General features: G+C 27.7%; 1 long non-coding RNA gene across 1 annotated transcript; it reads right to left on the bottom strand.

The window, feature by feature from the left end:
• Positions 1-21,562: 21,562 nt before the first annotated feature.
• LOC131176010 (uncharacterized) lies at positions 21,563-22,624 on the bottom strand. The gene is made up of 2 exons (XR_009146138.1): positions 22,405-22,624; positions 21,563-21,829 (listed from the first exon to the last, which is right to left on the bottom strand). It is a non-coding gene; the product is annotated as an uncharacterized LOC131176010 (long non-coding RNA).
• Positions 22,625-22,862: the final 238 nt, after the last annotated feature.

Raw genomic sequence — 22,862 nt, 5'->3', positions numbered from 1 at the left:
GCCTGCTATTGGTGGGCAAAGAAAGATAATATTTTGAATGCTTGAAGAAACTAGAACATGAATTGACAAGAAATCAAATAAAGATTATTAATAAATCTTTACCTAAATGTTGAATTTTGTCAAGTGTCAATACACCGTCCCTCAAGTTTTTCCCTAATTGTACAAATCTCATATGAAATCAATATTCCATGTCTTGCCTTCACACCTCTCTTTTATTCTCAACTCTTTCTTTTTCTCAATTAGTGTTGCTATCATGGTCAGATTTGGCATGACATATTTATATGGTGCACATGTGTGCATGCTTATATTGATTAGGACCTATTACATTGTGCCAATTTTTTTTTTCTTTGCAATTTTCATAGTGTAAATAATTTATTTTAGAAGAAATTCAATTTTGCTTCCAAATTTTTAGTCCATGTCTAAATAAATTCATTTTTAAATTTTTTTACCCATCAACTCATAATTTCTGTTTAAGTTTAAATAGGCTTAATTTTTTTTGGAATCATGTATGAACAGGCTTTGAACCAGAAAGCCTTTGCTTGCAAAATAATCTAATCCCAATGTTGGAAGCATGACAATAAAATAATAAGCCATTGTTCCTTCTCCTTTTCTTTTTATATGTAGTTGTTGAATTCTTAATGGGAAAGAAATATTCTAACAAATTGCAATTTTTGCCTCTCAACTCTTATCTTAGATGCATTGCAAATTCAGTGAAAGCCAAATTGGTGATAGGGAAGGAGTTAGTTTAAATGGAGTGATACTGCCCCAAAGTAATCACTTCAAATATCTAGGCTCAGTCCTTCAAGTAGATGGGGGATGTGAAGAGGATGTTAGTCATATGATTAAAGCCGGATGGTTGAAGTGGAGACGTGCTACGAGAGTTTTATATGATCGTAAGATTCCTAATAAATTGAAAGGAAAATTTTACCGTACAGCCATACGACCGGCTATGTTATATGGTAGTGAGTGTTGGGCACTGAAAGAGTCGTATGCATCTAAGATAAGAGTTGCAGAAATGAGAATGTTAAGATGGATGAGTGGACATACTAGACTAGATAAAGTCCGTAATGAGAGTATTAGAGAAAATGTAGGAGTGGTGCCAATTGAAGATAAGTTGAGAGAAGGGAGATTGCAGTGGTTTGGTCATGTGAAGCGTAGACATACGGAGGCTCCAGTTAGACAAGTAGAGCACATTAGGTTAGAGGATACAAAGAAAAAAAGGAGTAGACCTAAATTGACTTGGAGGAGAGTAGTACAACATTACCTAGAAGCATTACACATTTCTGAGGATTTAACCCAAAATCGTTCATAGTGGAGAAAACGAATCCATATAGCCGACCCTAAATTTTTGGGATAAAAGTTTAGTTGAGTTGAGTTGAGTTGAGTTGTATATTTAATTAGGGTTCTACAAATTATCATCTTTTCAATGTAATTTATTTTTTTTAATTTAATCCTATTTAATAAATCTATTTAAAGTCTGTTTAATATTATTGTTAAAATGATTATTGAGAAAAATATATTTTTAAATATATTATTTAAATAATATTAAATATAATTTAAAATTAAATTTAATAAATTTTAGTCATAAAAATAGTGAAATAATAAAATAATTTTTTTTTAAATTATTTTTTCTATGATATTTAAAATAATTTTTTTAAAAAAATAATAATTTTGACTTTCTAACGTCAATGTGGAATAAACTTTTAAACATCTTTTTTTATTTCCAATTAGAAAATGACATTTTTGTTTAAACTATGAAGTAGGCTACTATTTTTAATTTTTCATTTATATTTTAAAATTTAGTGTAAAATAAGAAAATTAATATTGTAATCATTTTTAATACAATGGAATTTATATTTTAATTTTAATCGAAATTAATTATACAAAAAATTAACATGGGGTAGTGTATAAAACAAAATAATTATTATATTGTGTACTTTTTTCATATAAGATAAAAGTAATTAATTAATAAGAAAATAAATACAACATATTCAATAAAAATAAATTAATAAAATAGAATAAATTTTGAAGATGTTTCAATTGATCCTATCTAAAATGTTGCATATAACATTTTCACATTTTCAATATTTAATTATTATTATAATAAGAGTGTGATGATTAGGTTATCCACAATGAATTTCTAATAATACATAGAAAAATGAAGGCTGGATTAAGAAAACAAGACACAGTCAAATGGTGGAGTCCTCCCCATTGAAAATGTTGCAAGCCACCAAATTCTTTTCTACCTTTAAAGCATGCGCATGTATCCTATGTTATGTGTCTTTTAATGGGCAAGTCCACATATGCAATTAATTAAATTTTATAGTAATTTAAGGGTTTAAATATAAAAATTTAATTATAAATCAACAAGCATTGTTCTCATTTTTTGTGTGGATTTAAGTTTTATAATATTATATAAGATATTAATTAAGTTTTATTTAATTATTTATTGAAATTTTTATCTTTTTTATTTTTATATATAATAATTAATATATATAATTCTAATATTGTATGAGTATATTACAAAATAATTTATTGAATTAATTTCATTATTTTTTTATTAAATTGATTATTAAACTAATAATTAATTAAAACATTCAAATTAATTAACGATATGGCAGAAAATTGTGAAAGCACTATTTTGCTTCATATATAATTCTTTTGATTTTATTAATTTTAATTGAAATTATTAACATTAATAATACTTTTAATCAACTTAGTTAAGCAAAATTAAAATGTATATATATAAGTGTTATGTAATTGTATTAATTAAAAAAATATTTATTTTATTTATTTAAATGGTAATAAGTATAAAGTATGTGATAAAACTTTTAATTAATTTAATAGTTTGTGTTAAAATTAATAAAATTAAAAGAATAGGATAAAAATTGTTGAAAAAATAGGTAAAGTTTAGAATTTTTATTATTATCCATATACACATATATAATTAAAGTTTTTAAAAATAAATTTATTTAAATTATACAATGAATAAAATTTAAACAATAAAATATGAAAAAAGTATTTAAAATATCAAACATAATAAAATAGAAATAGGTGTTGATTTTCCTTCACCTTTAAAATTATAGAGAATTATGAGATTTTAAATTAAAATTAAAATATTTTTGTACCAATTATAAGTTTATCATCTTTATAGTGAATTATTTGGAAGCATTACAAAAAAGGGTAGAATTAAAAACAAAAATTTTACAGTAATATTAATTTTACTACCTATAAAGTTAACATATAATAATAAATGAATAATGCTAATGATACATAAAAAAATGACAGTAATTATTGTTATTATTAAAATTTTTTTGTAGCAATAATTATTATTGTCAATACTATATTTTCTTTTCAGGAACTACAATTTTGTTGTAAAATACCTATGATTATAATTTTATAGTGGCAATATGTAGTAATTCATATATTACGGCCATAAACTTATGACAGTAAATTTTATACATTTGCTAATAAAAATTGTTGTTAAATTTACCATTTCTTATAGTGAAGAGAGAATTAATTCTATGGTTAATTGGTTTAAAACAAAGTAGATATTACTTTGTTATGGGAAATAAGGTGATTTTAATGAAATTTTATAATTTTTTTATTAAATTTTTGTAAAATGATTTTTTTTTATAAAATAGTTAATTATGAAAAATTTATTAATTTAAAAAAAATAAAATTTCTTCACATAAAAGCACATATATAATAATTTTTAATAATGTTAAAAAAAATTATAAATAAAATTAAATAAGATATATTTATTTAGCATTTCATATATATTTAATATCTATTATTTTAATTAAAATTTATGATATTGTGAAAAATATAATAATTTAAAATATTGAAGAAATATTATTTTTATTAGATTGATAACATTTTTCATAATTATTATTTTATAGAAAAAAATATTATTTTATAAAAACTTAATGAGATAAATTATAAAATTTTATTAAACTACCTTATTTTCTCTCTAACGAAATAATTTTACTTTGTTTTAAATTAAATAATCGTATAATGCACTCTTGTGTAATTTAAATTTTTTAAAAAATAATATTACATATAATTGTAAAAAAGTGATGAATTTAAGTAAAAATATAGAATAATATAGTAAGTTTTAAATTTATATATTTTATATTGAAATTATTAAAAAAATATTATATTAATTTAGGCCCACATCAACAAAATAAATTTTAAGCAATTGAATTCTAATTCTATGTTGAATTAGTAATTAAAAAAAAAAAAAAAAAAACTCATCTCATTTTCCAATTCCTTCATTCCGTTTGAGAGTCAAAAAGATGTTAATTGTTAATTAAAAAATATGTAATGAGTAGCCTAACAGTCAATAGCGTTGAAAATACAGTGACGAAAAGTTAGCGTAAGGGCATATCTTATCATTCACCAACAATAATAACAATAATTTTATCTCTTCAGCTTGCCATTTGCCAATGCGACATGGCAGCTTCTTGGAAACTCCTATCCTGTATTTTAACTTCGAGAGGAGGGGAGGGGAGGAGAAGAGAGAAAAAAGAAAAGAAAATATTTTTTATTTTTTATTTTTTTTATTTAAAAATAGAAAAAAAATAATAAAAAGAAAGAAAATAGTTTAATTTTTTTTTATTTGAAAAGAAATAAAAAAGAAAAGAAAATAATATTATTTTTTAAAATTTATTATTTTATTTTTAATTTTATAAATTATTTAAAAAATTAAAATAAATAAATAAGAGTGTATAAGTAATCTTTTCAATTAAATATATTTTTTTCTCTCCATTAGTTTATTTTCTATCTAAAACAAGTATAAGATAAATATTATTTTTCTTTCTCTCATTATTTACTTTTCATTGGTAATAAAAAAAAATGACAATCTCATTTTATTTTTCATTATTTATTTTCTTTCCTCCCTCCTTTTTTTTTACATCCAACAAAAGCCTAGTGGCCAGAGGGGTTTGAGGTGGCCTTGCCCCAAACATTTTTTAAAATATTTTAATTTATATAGTAAGATTTTTTTTTCATTAACCAATTTTTAAAAATTTATATTAATTTTCATAAATAATTATAATAAATTTTTATTTTTTTATTAATTGATCCTTAAATTTTTTATTGATCTCTAATAATATATAATTTATATATTATGATTTAAATTGAAACGATAAAATTACTTAATTATTATTAAATAATATAAAAATTAATTATTCAATATTTACAAATTAAAATTTGATTGACAGTTATTATTTGATGAAAATTAAAAGCAAGTTAATTTAATAATTTTCTATCATACAATGAAAATCAAATGTGATTTTTCATTTTTTTCTAATAATTTCCAATAAATATATATATTTCTTTTCTTTATTTTATTCTAATTAAAAAAAATCTACACATATACAAATAAATAAAATTAGTGATCTCAACTCTTATGCAAATTTTGGATTTATCAATTTAAATATACATTTTTTTTTACTTTATTGTTCTACTAATATCTAATTTTTTTTTAGTCTCCCTTTAATTCTAATGATGATTATTACTTTTTTTAATCTTGTGCTATTATGTAATATAATCTACTTATTTGGGTTTATATTTATTTTTGGCTTTTGGATTTGCAAATTTTATGTAAGAATTAATATAACACTTTAATGTTAACTGAATTTTATTTTTTAAATAATATAATTTATATTATGAAATTATATAATAATTAAAATTATAATTTTGTAATATTTATATTTATTATAGAGATTATGTTATAATTTTTTTGAATTGGTAGATAATTCTTATAGTTTGATATTTTGTGTTATTTTATGTATTATATATTTTATACTCTCTATTATATATTTGTATGTTAGAAAATATTTTCAATTAAAATTTTTTAACGTCGCCCTTACTCCTCTCTTTCTTCCTCATATAATGATATATATATATATATATATATATATATATATATATATATATATATATTAATTTCGATTGGGAATTAAAGTAGATACCTTAATTACAATTTTAAACATGAATTAATCAGTATCAATGGATTATAATTTATCACTATAAGAAGAGTGACATCTAACAACAGAATATATCAACATATTTAATCGATTAATAAATACTAATGGAATTCTAACAAATATTATAAAAAAAAGAAATTGTATAATTTACAAACTTAATTTAAGAATAACATTAAAATATGAGTTTTATATAATATAGGAAATAATCATCCATCTTATTGATAAATATTTCTCCCACTCTAATTAGAAAAAAGTCTATCTTCAAATCCTAGTAGAATGTTGAGTAACAAATCTAACAATCTACTCATTGGTTTAAAATCTATCAACCATTGCATACCTCAAAATATTGGGTGACTCTAATAATCAAAATTTCAAGCTTGAACTTGAAACATTCAAATTTCAACAATTTAATCTTCATCTTGGGTGTAACTTATTTTGTTCTTCACAAAATTTTGTTTTATCAACTTTCTTGATTTTGTATCAAGAGCACTACCTTAATTTTAACTCTCTACCATCTTGAGCTTACATCACTATGTCTCGACATCAACACATACTTGTCATAGTAGCTCCACATTTAACTAAACTCACCAAGATCAGACCTAGGCTCTGATACTAGTTGTTGTAAGCTACAGAAGTATGTAAACCACAAATAAACAGAGTAACATCCACAATAACAAAATTTATGTGGTTTAGCCTTTTCACATAGGACATGAGTATACTTTCTTTTACTATCATCAAAATAATCAATAATTACAGGTTCAAAACTATAATAACCACTAACCTAATTATACCCAACAAAACCCTCATAAAAATTACTCATAATAAATATATTAGTTAATTCCTTTCATTCTCCTCTATATTAGGCTTTGAAAATGGAACAGATGGTTTTTTGCAAATTCAACAATTTGGGATAGAGTCATTGTTGGTGTGCATCTGAGTGGAAATATTTCTATTGCTAGAATGAGGAACTGTGGTGTCTAAGCTTTAGAAGAGCTGGAGGAGTCTGCCATAAAGATGAGAGAAATTATTTAAAAGTGGAGTGAGTAAAGATATATTCGGTGGTCTGGTGATGAGATTTAGAATGAGATTGAGATGCTCTTTAATATATTGGACAGTATAGTTATATTTATCAAGTCAGCTTTTAAGCCTCAATAATTATGATTCTGGAAGAGTCTTATTTTTGAAATGAAGGACCTTTGGGAAAGATAAATTGTCTATTATTATCAGAAAATGATGGCCAATAAGTTGAAACTCAAATTTCTTGATTCTATTCTTAATGGCTAAGATCTCCTTGTAAAACGTGTGATAGTGTTTTTCAGACTCTTTGAATTGTCCACTTACATGATCACAAATTGGTCACTTTTCGTCAAGTTCTTTAAGTAAAATAGTACCCCAATATTCATCACTGGCGTCAGTCTGGAGAATCATTTTCCCTGTGCTTAGAACTTTTAGAGGAGGGGGGTTTTGAGCTTTTTTTTTTTTCAAAACTTTTACAGCTGTGGTCTATTCATTACCCTAAGTGGGGGCCTTCTTTTTTAGCATCTTGAAAAGCTAACTAGTGTATTTGGACACATGAGGGATAAAGTCTCTAAGATAGTCAATCATTCTAAGAAATTACTGAATTTGTTTGACAGTGAGATTTGTATCTGACAATTTGAGTAATTCTTGGGCAATGTGAGGTCTAGGTTGGTACATCCCATTTTCAAATTTCATTCCAAGAAATTCAATATCAGTTTGGGTGAGGTAGCTCTTCTTTTCAAATAGCATAATCCCATATTATTGGGCCAAAGAGTGAAATTAGGCTAAGAGTTATTTATGGGCTGAAATATCTTTTGAAAATAGCAGAATATCATCAATGTAGATCGTGACATGCTTTCTTCCATTATTATCAAAATAATCAACAATTATAAGCTCAAAACTATACCATCCATTGTTTCAATTACAACGAAGAGAATCCTCATAAAAACTGCTTATAGTAAATGCATTAGTTAGTTCCTCTTATAGTCTTCAGCTACAATGGATAAAAGTCTCTTCCTCTTGGATTATGCTCTTTCTCCACCTTAGGCTAAACTCTCAATGGATAAGAGCCATTCTCTGTAATGGGCGAAAGCCAAAAACCTCCCACAATACTTGTATAATGTTAGTCTCCTCAATTATAATTTAATTAGGAATTCAACTTAATTTAGGAATAACATTAAAATAGGAGTTTCACATAATATAGGAAATAATCATCCATCTTATTAATAAATATTTCTCCCACTCTAATTTGAAAAAAGTTTATATTCAAATCCTAGTAGACTGTTGAGTAACAAATCTAACAATCTACTCCTTGGCTTAAAATCTATCAACCATTGCATACCTCAAAATATTGAATGACTTTAATCATCAAATTTTCATGCTTAAACTTGACACATTCAAATTTTTAATTATTTAATCTTCATCTTGGGTGTAACTTATTTTGTTCTTCACAAAATTTTGTGTCATCAACTTTCTTGATTTTATATCAAGTCCTTCACCTTAATTTTAACCTCTACCACTTTGAGCTTGCATCACCATGTCTCGACATCAACACGGATTTGTCATAGTAGCTCCATGTTTAACTAAACTCACCAAGATAGCAACTGGGCTCTAGTATTAGTTGTTGTAAGCTACAAAAGTATGTAAACCATAAAGAAACAAAGTAACATCCACAGTAACAAAATTTATGTGGTTTAGCCTTTTCACATAGGGCATGAGTATGCTTTCTTTCACTATCATCAAAATAATCAATAATTACAAGTTCAAAACTATAATATCCATCAACCCAATTACACTCAACATAACCCTCACAAAAATTGCTCATAATAAATATATTAGTTAATCCCTTTCATTATCCTCTAGATATAGCTCAATATATTTACTACTTTAACTACCGTCTACAACATAAAGAATGTTTTCAACTATAATGGATAATAGTTCCTTTCTCTTCAATTATATTCTTTCTCCAATAAGAGCCCCTCTTGTAATTGGCAAAAGCCAAAAAAACCTTTCAACAATACTTATATTTATAGTGTTAGTCTCCTCAATTTTAATCTAATTAGGAATCTAATTCAATTTAGGAATAACACTAAAATAGAAGTTCTACATAATATAAGAAATAATTCTCTAATCTATTGAGAAATATTTCTCCTATTCTAATTAAAAAAAGGTCACTCTTCAAATCTTACTAGAATTTTGAGTCACAAATCTAACAGACTCGATTTTGATTTGTTTGTTGAGTTTATCCTTTCTCTGGAAATAAAATTGCTTGTTATTGTAAGTACAAATTTGTCTGATGCAATCTTGAAAGTGATCCAAATTTGGGTTGAAGTTGGTTATGTTTAGTTACTTATCTTTGAATAACATGAACGTATAAGCTATATTGCACTTTCATCTGTTCCCTTATATGTTTGATGTAATTGATGAAGACGAGCCTTTACTTTTATTTTTTTGTTGTACTAGATTTTTTTAAAAAAAAAAATGAATCTTGGTAGTTTCATTATTTTTCATTTGATGTGATGAACAAATGACTATAAGATTGATTTGGGTTGTCAAAATCTTCACCTTGTATTTGTTATTCATCTTGGTAAAGTTTTATATCATTCAAAAAAAGACATGCAACAAAAACACAATTTATAAGAGTAATTTGTTTATATATTTGATTTTTCAAGCATTTATCATAGGATGTTATATTTATATTACAATAAGATTTTATTGATTTTCTTGAGGGAATGTAATTTTGAGTACCAATTTAACAAATTTTGAGATTATAATACATGTATTATATGTGTATTTTCTAGAATCAATTTTATATAGAGTGCCCTACTAAAATTTTTGTAATTTTGGTCCTAGTTAATTGAGATATTCCATGTTCTTTTTGCCAAGTGTTTACTTTATTTTTAACTCCATCTACAAAATGAGACTATGATTCCTTAAAATAGCACAAAGAACATAGAATCTTGTTAAAAATCTCCATCGAAGAAGTTTGATATAAAGACAAGTCTCTTGAAGAACTGAGGCAACATCTGTTTGCAATAAAAAAAAAAAATCAGCACCCTAATTTATTAGCTTTCATATATGAGAAATTAGTTCCATATAAGGAATAGAATATCAACAAATATAACGTTGCCATATGGAGAGACTAATTTTTGAAGAGCTATGATTTTGTCACTTAGCTTTTGTCATTAAGAAAAATTCCAACATTAAGGAAAAAATTTTGTTAGGCAAACACCATTAAACAGTGTCATAAAAATTGTAGGAAGAAACAAATCACTTTTGAAATTGGAGCTATCATCATAAGTGGTCACGGTCATGATACTTCTTTAGATAGAGGTCATGGAGAGTGCCATAGAGATTATGTTTCCCCTTCTCAAAATGCACAGCTAAATGAGGGTAATATTGACCATAATGCTGATTCACCCCTAGTTGTAGAGCACCTAAGGATCTAAGTTCTCTCAACTCTTCACTTTGCAACAATGACTTCTTCCCATGCAACTGCAAGCGGTCCATCTTCGATTGGAGCTTCCTTTGCAACCTTAACTCTTGCTGCCACTAATGTTAGACCTTTTTCATCATTTGTAATGGCTCCATCTATTAATTATGTGGGGTTATTTGATTGCATTTCAACCCACATATTAGAATTATTAATAACAAGTAAATAATTTTAAAAAGAATTAACTTCATGACAATTCGTAATTGTTTATTTATTTGGAACTTACAAAATGTTCATGTGCTTTTAATATTGTTTTATTACGGATTGCATTTATATAATGTTTGTGCCGAAAAGATCACTTCAAGGAAAAGCTAGACGATGATGGTCATACTAAGAAGATTGTCTCCAAGGAGATGGAATTCTACTAGAAAGAATTTAACATAACAATACGTCTACTCAATCCAATTAGCATCGAATTTATAGTATGAATTGTTCTTAATTAATGGGGATGTTTTCTGGTTATTTCTGTAATTTTTCAAAAGTACTTCACTTCATGTGAGACAATGTGATTGATAATTTGGTGAAAACAAATGACAAAAAAAAAAAGGCTATTGAGCAGTAGCATTGGTTGCATGGCAAAAAAGGAATGCACCATGGAGCGATAATGATTTCAAGGCCAATTGCCAATAGTTTTTAGCCAACTCTTGCAACAAGGCATGTGGTGCAGAATTAGGTGTTTCACGCCATTGCGGGTATTTATTTCCCACATTCAACATTTAAAGAGAATGTCACACCTTACCCATTTGTAAGACATAACATGATCTCGTAGAATACCTAATGAACTACCAAATTTCACCTACCGATAATTCATTAAGTACACTATAAGGGATTATAAAACCATTTTCTTACATTTTGAAAGTGGTGAGCATTTTGGTGAGAATTAAAATCATTTATTCAAAACTTAAAAACTAGTAAAAATTTTTTGTCCTTTTTTATTTTTTCACAAATTTTATAAAAATTTCAGCAGAGAGCCGTCTTTATTTTGAGAAAACAGTTCTTCAAAAACCTGTAAAAAACACTTCCAATAAATTTTCCAGTACTCCCAACCTCCAAATAATCTCAAGTCAATACAATATAATTTCACAATTCAATCAAAGTTTATCATCTCAAAATATTTCATTCATATTGTATTCAAAATTTAATTTACATATACAGGTCTTAATTTACAAAAAGAAAATCCAAAAAATAATATTATTACAATTTATTATACAACTGCTCAACTTTACATTGATACATAAAACATTACAATATTTATATTAAAATAACTACAAGGGTATAAAACAATACCCGTACAAAAAGATCAGTGTAGTCCTCAATTTCAATAGCAGCTCACTTTGCTGTTTTCTCCTTGCTCTTATTTGCGACAGCAAAATAAGCTATCGCTGAGTATGAAAATACTCATTGGTGCACAATAAAAATTTAAAATATAATACATAAATTATTCATTGACAAAACACAATTTAAATATTTCTCAATCACATTTCACAAATTATCAAACTCATAATAACACAATTTGATCAAATAATTTAATAAACATAGTGTTGCCAAATCATACACAACTTAAGCCATGACACAAAATTTCTGATTAATGCCGTTTTGTACACCACGACAAAGCAATCTACAACCCCACTAATCGAAATCAATGAGGGAGGTGGCTAGCTAGCTAATGAGTATTCATTCGATCTACAACCTCAACTAGTAAACCAGAGAGGGAGGAAAAATAATCGATCTCACCCCACAAATGGAAAAGGAATAATAAGGCACTGTCATGCTAAGTGTGAATTAGAAATCCATTTCAAACATTTTATTCAAATATTGCATACAAAAATCAAATCAATTTCCAAAGTTACAATTTCATCAAAAAGTGGCAACACAAAAGTTCTTAAACTCATAATGTGTACTAAATCAATTTTTCAAGGATAAAATGCTTAAATATGGTTTATTGTGCACAAACCTGATGTGAGTCGTCTCTAGGCCTTGACTCAGTCTCTTAGACTTTTCGAGCATTTTTCAGCTGAAACACACAGTTTCACAGTGTTTCAGTACCATAACTTAGTATAAATCAAAAAATAAATTCAAATTCACTTTTATCTAGCTTATATATACTAAACTTGATGTCCTTTAAAATTTGTGTTTCGAGGTTACTATTCACTATACTATTCAAGTCAATTTATTGACTTTCTAAGGCTTAATAGGTATGAGAATTCCAACTTCACTCACATACCACATTTTGGTCACTCAATTTGTTGGTTTTGGTTGTTTTCTCAAAACTTAGATCTTTTAGGCAAAATTGCCAATTTTTAGTTTTGGTATCTTAGGTTGCACTATTCCATTAGTCATTTTACTGTTAGAATCGGGCTATGGTTTCTTCATAGAAATTGTCCCTTAATGTCTTAACTTTATTCTCCTTTTTGAATCACTCAAATTGGAGTTTTGTAGCTCAAGTTATAGCCATTTGAACTATGGCTGCCGGATTAGACTTAACCCAGATTTCTGGGTAAATTCTGGTTCTGACAGTTTTAGGTCACCAACTTTGGGTGGTCAAATAACTTGGTTAATGGCATAATTTGGGTTTGTGTTCTTCATAAAAGTTTTTGGTCTATATCTCATCTGTCCACTGGTAAAATTTCAGGTTATTTAGACCTGCCTAACTCAAGTTATGGCCAATTGTTCATTTGGTCAGTTTGTACAGGGCAGACTGAGAATTTTCGGATTTAGTCAATTATTCATTAGGTTTTCTCCACTTTTTGGGCATGATTCCTACATAAAAATTGTGTCATTTTATGTCTATTTTCATTCCCAATTGGTCTCATACCAATTGAACTTGTAAATTTTCAGTTTTGGTCTCTTAAAGGAACCTTGGTCCTACTGCTTACAGCATGACCACATTGAATCCGAATTTGCTTTTGGTTCAAACACTTCTAACACACTTCATTTGGTCACAAATGACCATTTCTCACCTCAAACTAGGTCAAAGACATCATTTACCAATTTCTCATATTTTTGTCCCTAACCCTAAGTGTCCAAAACCCTAGTTCACAAATTCTTTGCATTTAGCTAATTTAAAGCCTTTAACCATAGTCATTCAACTCCTTGAGGTTTATATTCCCTTCTAATTCAATCAAACCATGCAATAATACCCCTACACACATGCTGGCCGAAATTCACTTATAGTCCACACTTTTAATTTGTTTCAATTTTCTCATAATTTACAAGCTATTTCACTAACTACACATGAATTAAATTTAGGAAATAGAGAGTTAAAACTCTAACCTTTGCTTTGGATTCCCAAAACTTCAATTTTCTATTTTCCTTCCTCCTTCTTTCTTTTATACTTCTTGTCTAGGGTTCTTGAGGAGCTTTCTAGGGTTTAGGGTTAAATTTAGTGAAAGAATATCAAGTTATTCAAGGTTGAATAACTCTTTAATGGTGGACAATCATGGAGAAGGGAGAGAGAGTGAGTTCGGCTAGTTGGGTGAGGGAAGAAGATGAGGGTTTTCTTTTTTTTTTTTTAATGTTATTTTGTCTTATGGAAGATCAAAAAATTAAATTTATTAAATTTATTAATTATACTATTGATGACATCATGCATGATGTCATGCATGATGTCATCTTCCTTCACTTTTTTATTTTCTTTTTTTTCTATTTATTTTTCTATTAGTTCTTTAATTTAATTCCCAACTCCAAAATTTTCTTTTCTCCGATTATGTTTGACAGTTAGGTCAGGAGTCAACTCTCGGGGTCAATTGACCAAATTGCCCCTCGCCGGTTCAACCCGGTTTGTAAATAATTCAATATTTCTTCCGGACCCCTGACCTAATTATTTGACCTGCTTAACAACTATTTTTCGTAATTTTCTCTTTTTCACTGTGTTTGTAATAGCCTTAAGGACCGCAGTGTCACATTTTACGGTTCGAAATTCGAGTTTAAATCAACTTCGCAATCCTTCCCGAGAAGGTCACCCATCGCTGTGACTCTCGGCTTGTTTAACTTCTTATGTTCTGTTTTTCTTATTTATACTTAACTAATTGATAATTACTAATTATTTGTGTTCAGGGCTTATCTAGTTGTCTTAAGTGTGATTTTAATCCCCTTAATTGTCCGGACCGACACCGGTCACCGAAACAGTAAAATATACCAGGCTATACAAATAAGAGTATTACAGAGAATGATAAGAAATAGCAAATTCACATAAATTAATGGTAATTGAATATCCAACAATTGATTAATTATATTGGTTTCCATTGGTTGAAAATTAGAATCAAAGATAAATTAGGTTTTGGATGCCTCGAAGAAAATTCACTTGGTAATTTTTTTCTAAACAAAATAAAATGAAATATGCAGAAATTTATAGTGGAAAATTGAATTTTTGTTAAAAAAAGAATCGGGATATTTAGAGTGTAAGGAAATTTAAAGATTTAAGTGAATTTTGATATGTTTAGAAATGAGAATTTGCTTGTGTTTATAGGAAATTTTATTTTTTTTCCTTTATAATTAAATTTATAATTAAAAAATTAAAATGAAATTTCAAATTTAGTTAGGTCTTATCTAATAAAACTAATTTCATTTTGAAAATAAAATTTCAAAAATTTATTTTTTAAAATTTATATATTTTATAATTTTTAAATAAAATTATTATTTTTTAATTATATCAAGTATGAATTAATAGTGGATACAATTGTCAAATTTTAGTTATTAAGTTTGAGTCATTAGTGTGTATTATATATATGATTAATGATATAAAGAATAAAAAAAAGCAAGTAATTGAACTATCAAACATGCAAACAAAATCCCACAAAAATTTATGTGGTTTAGCCTTTTCACATAGGACATGAGTATACTTTTTTTCACTATCATCAAAATAATCAATAATTAGAAGTTCAAAACTATAATAACCACTAACCCAATTATACCCAACAAAACCCTCATAAAAATTGCTCATAATAAATATATTAGTTAATTCCTTTTATTCTCCTCTATATTAGGTTTTGAAAATGGAATAGATGGTTTTTTGCAAATTCAACAATTTGGGATAGTGTCATTATTGGTGTGCATCAGAGTGGAAATATTTCTATTGCTAGAATGAGGAACTATGGTATCTAAGCTTTAGAAGAGCTGGAGGAGTCTGCCATAAAGATGAGAGAAATTATTTAAAGAGGAGTGAGTAAAGATATATTCGGTGGTCTGGTGAGGAGATTTAGAATAAGATTGAGATGCTCTTTTATATGTTGGACAGTATAGTCATATTTATCAAGTCAGCTTTTAAGCCTTAATAATTATAGTTCTGGAAGAGTCTTATTTTTGAAATGAAGGACCTTTGGGAAAGTTAAATTGTCTATTACTATCAGAAAACGATGGCCAATAAGTTGAAACTCTAATTTCTTGATTCTATTCTTAATGGCTAGGATCTCCTTGTAAATCGTGTGATAGTGTTTTTCATACTCTTTGAATTATCCACTGACATGATCACGAATTTGTCACTTTCCGTCAAGTTCTTTAAGTCCCAATATTCATCATTGGCGTCAGTCTGGAGAATCATTTTCCCTGTGCTTAGAACTTTTAGAGGATGGGGTTTTTGAGCTATTTTTTTTTTTCAAAACTTTTACAGCTGTGGTCTATTCATTACCCTAAGTGGGGGCCTTTTCTTTAAGCATCTTGAAAAGCTGACTAGTGTATTTGGACACATGAGGGATAAAGTCTCTAAGATAGTTGATAATTCTAAGAAATTACTGAATTTGTTTTACAGTGAGGTTTGTATCTTGGAATTTTAGTAATTCTTGGGCAATGTGAGGTCCAAGTTGGTACATCCCATTTTCAAATTTCATTCCAAGAAATTCAATATCAATTTGGGCGAGGTAACTCTTCTTTTCAAATAGTATAATCCCATATTATTGGACCAAAGAGTGAAATTAGGCCAAGAGTTATTTATGGGCTGAACTATCTTTTGAAAATAGTAGAATATCAATAATGTAGATCATGCCATGCTTTCTTCCACTATTATCAAAATAATCAGCAATTATAAGCTCAAAACTATACTATCCATCGTTTCAATTACAAACAAGAGAACCCTCATAAAAACTGCTTATAGTAAATGCATTAGTTAGTTCCTCTTATTCTTCTCTAGACATAACCCAATATATTTAATACTTTAACTAATTTGTACACCATGTGTCTTCAGCTACAATGGATAAAAGTCTATTCCTCTTGGATTATGCCCTTTCTCCACCTTAGGCTAAACTCTCAATGGATAAGAGCCATTCTTTATAATGGGCAAAAATCAAAAACCTTTCCACAATACTTGTATAGTGCTTGTCTCCTCAATTATAATTTAATTAGGAATTCAACTTAATTTAGGAATAATATTAAAATAGCAGTTTTATAAAATATAAGAAATAATCATTCATCTTATTAATAAATATTTCTCCCACTCTAATTAGAAAAAAAGTCTATCTTCAAATCCTAGTAGAATATTGAGTAACAAATCTAACAATCTACTCCTTGGTTTTAAATCTATCAACCATTGCATACCTCAAAATATTAAGTGATTTTAATAATCAAATTTTCATGCTTAAACTTGACATATTCAAATTTTTAACTATTTAATCTTCATCTTGGGTGTAACTTATTTTGTTCTTCACAAAATTTTATGTCATCAACTTTCTTGATTTTATATCAAGACCTTCACCTTAATTTTAACCTCTACCACCTTGAGCTTGCATCACTATGTCTCGACATGAACACGGACTTGTCATAGTAGCTCCACATTTAACTAAACTCACCAAGATCGTACCTAGGCTCTGATACTAGTTGTTGTAAGCTATAAAAGTATGTAAACCACAAAGAAACAAAGTAATATCCACAATAACAAAATTTATGTGGTTTAGCCTTTTCACATAGGGCATGAGTATGCTTTCTTTCACTATCATCAAAATAATCAATAATTAAAAGTTCAAAACTATAATATCCATCAACCCAATTACACCCAACAGAACCCTCACAAAAATTGCTCATAATAAATATATTAGTTAATTTCTTTCATTCTCCTCTAGATATAGCTCAATATATTTGCTACTTTAATTACCGTATATAACATAAAGAATGTTTTCAACTATAATGGATAATAGTTCCTTCCTCTTCAATTATCTTCTTTCTCCAATAAGAGCCCCTCTTGTAATTGGCAAAAGCCAAAAAAACCTTTCAACAATACTTATATTTATAGTGTTAGTCTTCTCAATTTTAATCTAATTAGGTATCTAATTCAATTTAGGAATAATACTAAAATAGAAGTTCTACATAATATAAGAAATAATTCTCTAATCTATTGAGAAATATTTCTCCCATTCTAATTAAAAAAATGTCACTCTTTAAATCTCACTAGAATTTCGAGTCACAAATCTAATAGACTCGATTTTGATTTGTTTGTTGAGTTTATCATTTCTCTGGAAATAAAATTGCTTGTTATTGTAAGTACAAATTTGTCTGATGCAATCTTGAAAGTGATCCAAATTTGGGTTAAAGTTGGTTATGTTTAGTTACTTATCCTTCAATAACATGAACGTATAAGCTATATTGCACTTTCATCTGTTCCCTTAAATGTTTGATGTAATTGATGAAGACAAGCCTTTACTTTTGTTTTTATATTGTACTAGATTTTTTTAAAAAAAATGAATCTTGGTAGTTTCATTATTTTTCATTTGCTATGATGAATAAATGACTATAAGATTAATTTGGGTTGTCAAAATCTTCACCTTATATTTGTTATTCATCTTGTAAAAGTTTCATATCATTCAAAAAAAGACATGCAAAAAAAACACAACTTATAAGAGTAATTTGTTTATAGATTTGATTGTTCAAGCATTTATCAAAGGATGTGATATTTATATTACAATAAGATTTTATTGATTTTCTTGAAGGAATGTAATTTTGTGTACCAATTTAACAAATTTTGAGATTATAATAAATGTATTATATGTGTATTTTCTAGAATCAATTTTATATAGAGTGCCCTACTAAAATTTTTGTAATTTTGATCCTAGTTAATTGAGATATTCCATGTTCTTTTTGCCAAGTGTTTACTTTATTTTTAACTCCATCTACAAAATGAGACTATGATTCCTTAAAACAGCACAAAGAACATAGAATCTTGTTAAAAATCTCCATTGAAGAAGTTTGATATAAAGACAAACCTCTTGAAGAACTAAGGCAATATATGTCTACAATGAAAAAAAAAATCAGCACCCTAATTTATTAGCTTTCATATAGGAGAAATTAGTTCCATATAAGGAATAGAATATCAATAAATATAACGTTGCCATATGGAGAGACTAATTTTTGAAGAGCAATGATTTTGTCACTTAGCTTTTGTCATTAAGAAAAATTCCAACATTAAGGAAAAAATTTTGTTAGGCAAACACCATTAAATAGTGTCATAAAAATTGTAGGAAGAAACTAATCACTTTTGAAATTGAAGCTATCATCATAAGTGGTCACGGTCATGATACTTCTTTAGATAGAGGTCATGGAGAGCGTCATAGAGATTATGTTTCCCCTTCTCAAAATGCACAGCTAAATGAGGGTAATATTGACCATAATGCTGATTCATCCCTAGTTGTAGAGCACCTAAGGATCTAAGTTCTCTCAACTCTTCACTTTGCAACAATAACTTCTTCCCATGCAATTGCAAGCGGTCCATCTTCTATTGGAGCTTCCTTTGCAACCCTAACTCTTGCTGCCACTAATGTTAGACCTTCTTCATCATCTGTAATGACTCCATCTATTAATTATGTGGGGTTATTTGATTGCATTTCAACCCACATATTAGAATTATTAATAACCAGTAAATAATTTTAAAAAGAATTAGTTCATGACAATCAATGATTGTTTATTTATTTGGAACTTACAAAATGTTCATGTGCTTTTATTATTGTTTTATTACGGATTGCATTCATATAATGTTTGTGCTGAAAAGATTACTTAAAGGAAAAGCTAGACGATGATGGTCATACTAAGAAGATTGTCTCCAAGGAGATGGAATTCCACTGGAAAGAATTTAAGATAACAATACATCTACTTAATCCAATTAGCATCAAATTTATAGTATGAATTGTTCTTAATTGATGGGGATGTTTTCTGGTTATTTCTGTTATTTTGCAGAAGCACTTCATGTGAGAGGATGTGATTGATAATTTGGTGAAGACAAGTAACAAAAAAAAAAGGCTATTGAGCAGTAGCATTGGTTGCATGGCAAAAAAGGAATGCACCATGGAGCGATGATGATTTCAAGGCCAATTGCCAATAGTTTTTAGCCAACTCTTGCTACAAGGCAGGTGGTGCAGAATTAGGTGTTTCACGCCATTGCGGGTATTTATTTCCCACATTCAACATTTAAAGAGAATGATAAGAAATAACAAATACACATAAATTAATGGTAATTGAATATCCAACAATTGATTAATTATATTGGTGTCCATTGGTTGAAAATTAGAATCAAAGATAAATTAGGTTTTGGATGCCTTGAAGAAAATTCACTTGGTAATTTTTTTCTAAATAAAATAAAATGAAATATGCAGAAATTTATAGTGGAAAATTGAATTTTTGTTAAAAAAAGAATCAGGATATTTAGAGAGTAAGGAAATTTAAAGATTTAAGTGAATTTTGGTATGTTTAGAAATTGGAATTTGTCTGAGTTGATAGGAAATTTTATTTTTTTTCCTTTATAATTAAATTTATAATTAAAAAATTAAAATGAAATTTCAAATTTAGTTAGGTCTTATCTAATAAAACTAATTTCATTTTGAAAATAAAATTTCAAAAATTTATTTTTTAAAATTTTATATATTTTATAAATTTTAAATAAAATTATTATTTTTTAATTATATCAACTATGAATTAATAGTGGATACAATTGTCAAATTTTAGTAATTAAGTTTGAGTCATTAGTGTGTATTATATATATATATATATATATATATATATATATATATATATATATATATATGATTAATGATATAAAGAAAAAAAAAAGCATGTAATTGAACTATCGAACATGCAAACAAAATCCCACAAAAATATCTCATTGCAATGCCCTTTATGCAGTAGAGATAATAGTACAAAACTAATTTGACACACAAGATTATGTGAGAAAGAATTATCATGAAAGCATTTGGTGGCTAAATTATGAGTTACCCATTACAAAGCCATTCACATGTTAAAAAAGAAATATCACCTTTGTTAACTAAATAGCCTGCTTCAATTATGACCTAATTGAAGCCTCTTGTTTTAGTTAAGAGAACTGCCTTTTGAGCTAAAGCTTCTGATCTATGAATAAAAAATACTTCCTTTTTTATATCAACCTTAAATTTCAAACTCAACTAGCATTATCTAATAAGGCTTTTAAAATGAAATTTTGCATATTTTACATTAAAATTTTAGAGAAGATGAGTTAAAATGAAATTTTAAATTCCAAATATTTTATATTTTTTAAATATTTTTTTTTTAAATTATGCCAAGTATTAGTGAATACAAATTATTTAGATTGAAGTTTGCAATCTCAAAGCTATAAAATTTTAAGTTCAATCTTCAATTAGAATAAAAAAAAAATGTAATTTACAACCCATTATTTAACTTTTTTATAAAAAAACATTTAGATAATTTATTATTAAATATATATTTTGACTTTCATAAATTGAAAGATTATATTAATTAAGTTGAACTTAAATTTTATAGGAATCCGTATAATTTTTTTTTAATCTATTCTTATAAAAAAAATTTTGTTGACAATCTTTTTATGAGATAAATTAAAATAATAATATAAGTCAAAGTTAAGCTTTATCTAATAAAAATAATTTTAAATTGTCACGACCCAACCTATGGGCCGGACCGGTACTAGGACCTAGGCCAGCCTAAAGCCCCCGAGGCCCGTAGTAAGCCTAACTGTTCATTAACCCAATTCTAAGGCCCATTTGGGCCCAATTTCAAGAAACCAAATGGATAGAGTCCGGCCATAAAATGGACTTTCCAACCGGGAGTTTTTGACTCACCTGACCTGTAAACACAATAATACTCAATTGGGGAGCTCAGCTCACCCTCCACATACTCATAGCATCATAAAAGAAATGGGAGCTCAGCTCCCTCATCCAATCCATCAAACAGACATAGAATATTAAGTTTACAGGTCCAACATGATAATAATATTACAGACCAAATTCAAATAAATACTGCTAACACATGCGGAAATTCTAGGAGTAAATAAAATTACACAAATATTGATAAACAACCTGCGAAGTATAAAAGCAGGTTAACCCAGAATAAAATATCCTCCTGTGGCCTGTAAAAATTTTTGAACAGGAGTGAGCGTTCGACTCAGAGAGTAAAATATCAATTTTAACCATAATCCCTATAACTATCTAAAACTAATGCACCCTGTAGAGTGAAATGCAACATCAACAATATTTTCGCATCATAACATCAAAAAGGTAATTTGGAGCACTCACACACCCTGTAGTATCAATCATAACATATGGGAGCTGATCCTATACTGACTCTCTTAAATCCAACACGGTGCCAATTACTCAAATTTCGGACTTCCACTTAATAACCAAATCGAGGGTCCCATCGAATTACTCAAGCCGTGACTAGCCCTCGAAGGATCGGGTCCCAGCGAATTACTCAAGCCGTGACTACCCCGTCCTATCCATAGTCCACACCACATCACACGCATGCCAACGCACGCACACTGCTCCAAATTACCACAACAACATTCATGGCACATCAACAGTTATGAATGCAACATAAATCATGCCTAGAGTTTAACTACATAAATATATGCATATAAGTGATGCATGGGCATGCTTGAACATATAATAATATCGAAATTACAATTAAAATTAATATTCTACTCACAGACTTGACGACAATCACTGTGGCGGCTGGGCGGAGGAAGAAGGCTGTCCCGGCTCACCTGACAATTTTATTATAATCATTTAATAAATCTGACTCAATACAAACAAAGAAAAAGACCAATACGTCCTAAGTCGTGCCGAAAATCCGGCAAAGTCTCCCCTATACCTAGGACCTACCCAACCTGCAAAAGGGCTCAAAATACACTTCTATACTCACAATCCATATATCCACAACTCAATCACATCACACAGCCCCTCCTGGGCCCATCAAATCAATCATCCATCACAATATGTAAAATTTTAATTTAGTCCCTATAATTGACCATTTTTGCAAAAGCGCCAAATCACTCTAAAATTCTAAAACTTTGCCATGGTCCTTAGCAATATTACTAAGCTATTGCAAAAAGAATCATAATTTTCTAAGCTACCACGAATATTTTATGGATTTTTAATCCTATT

Source organism: Hevea brasiliensis, chromosome 18 (genome assembly GCF_030052815.1).
Source record: "Hevea brasiliensis isolate MT/VB/25A 57/8 chromosome 18, ASM3005281v1, whole genome shotgun sequence".
NCBI classification, from domain to species: domain Eukaryota; kingdom Viridiplantae; phylum Streptophyta; class Magnoliopsida; order Malpighiales; family Euphorbiaceae; genus Hevea; species Hevea brasiliensis.
This window is presented reverse-complemented; position numbering and strand designations above follow the sequence as displayed.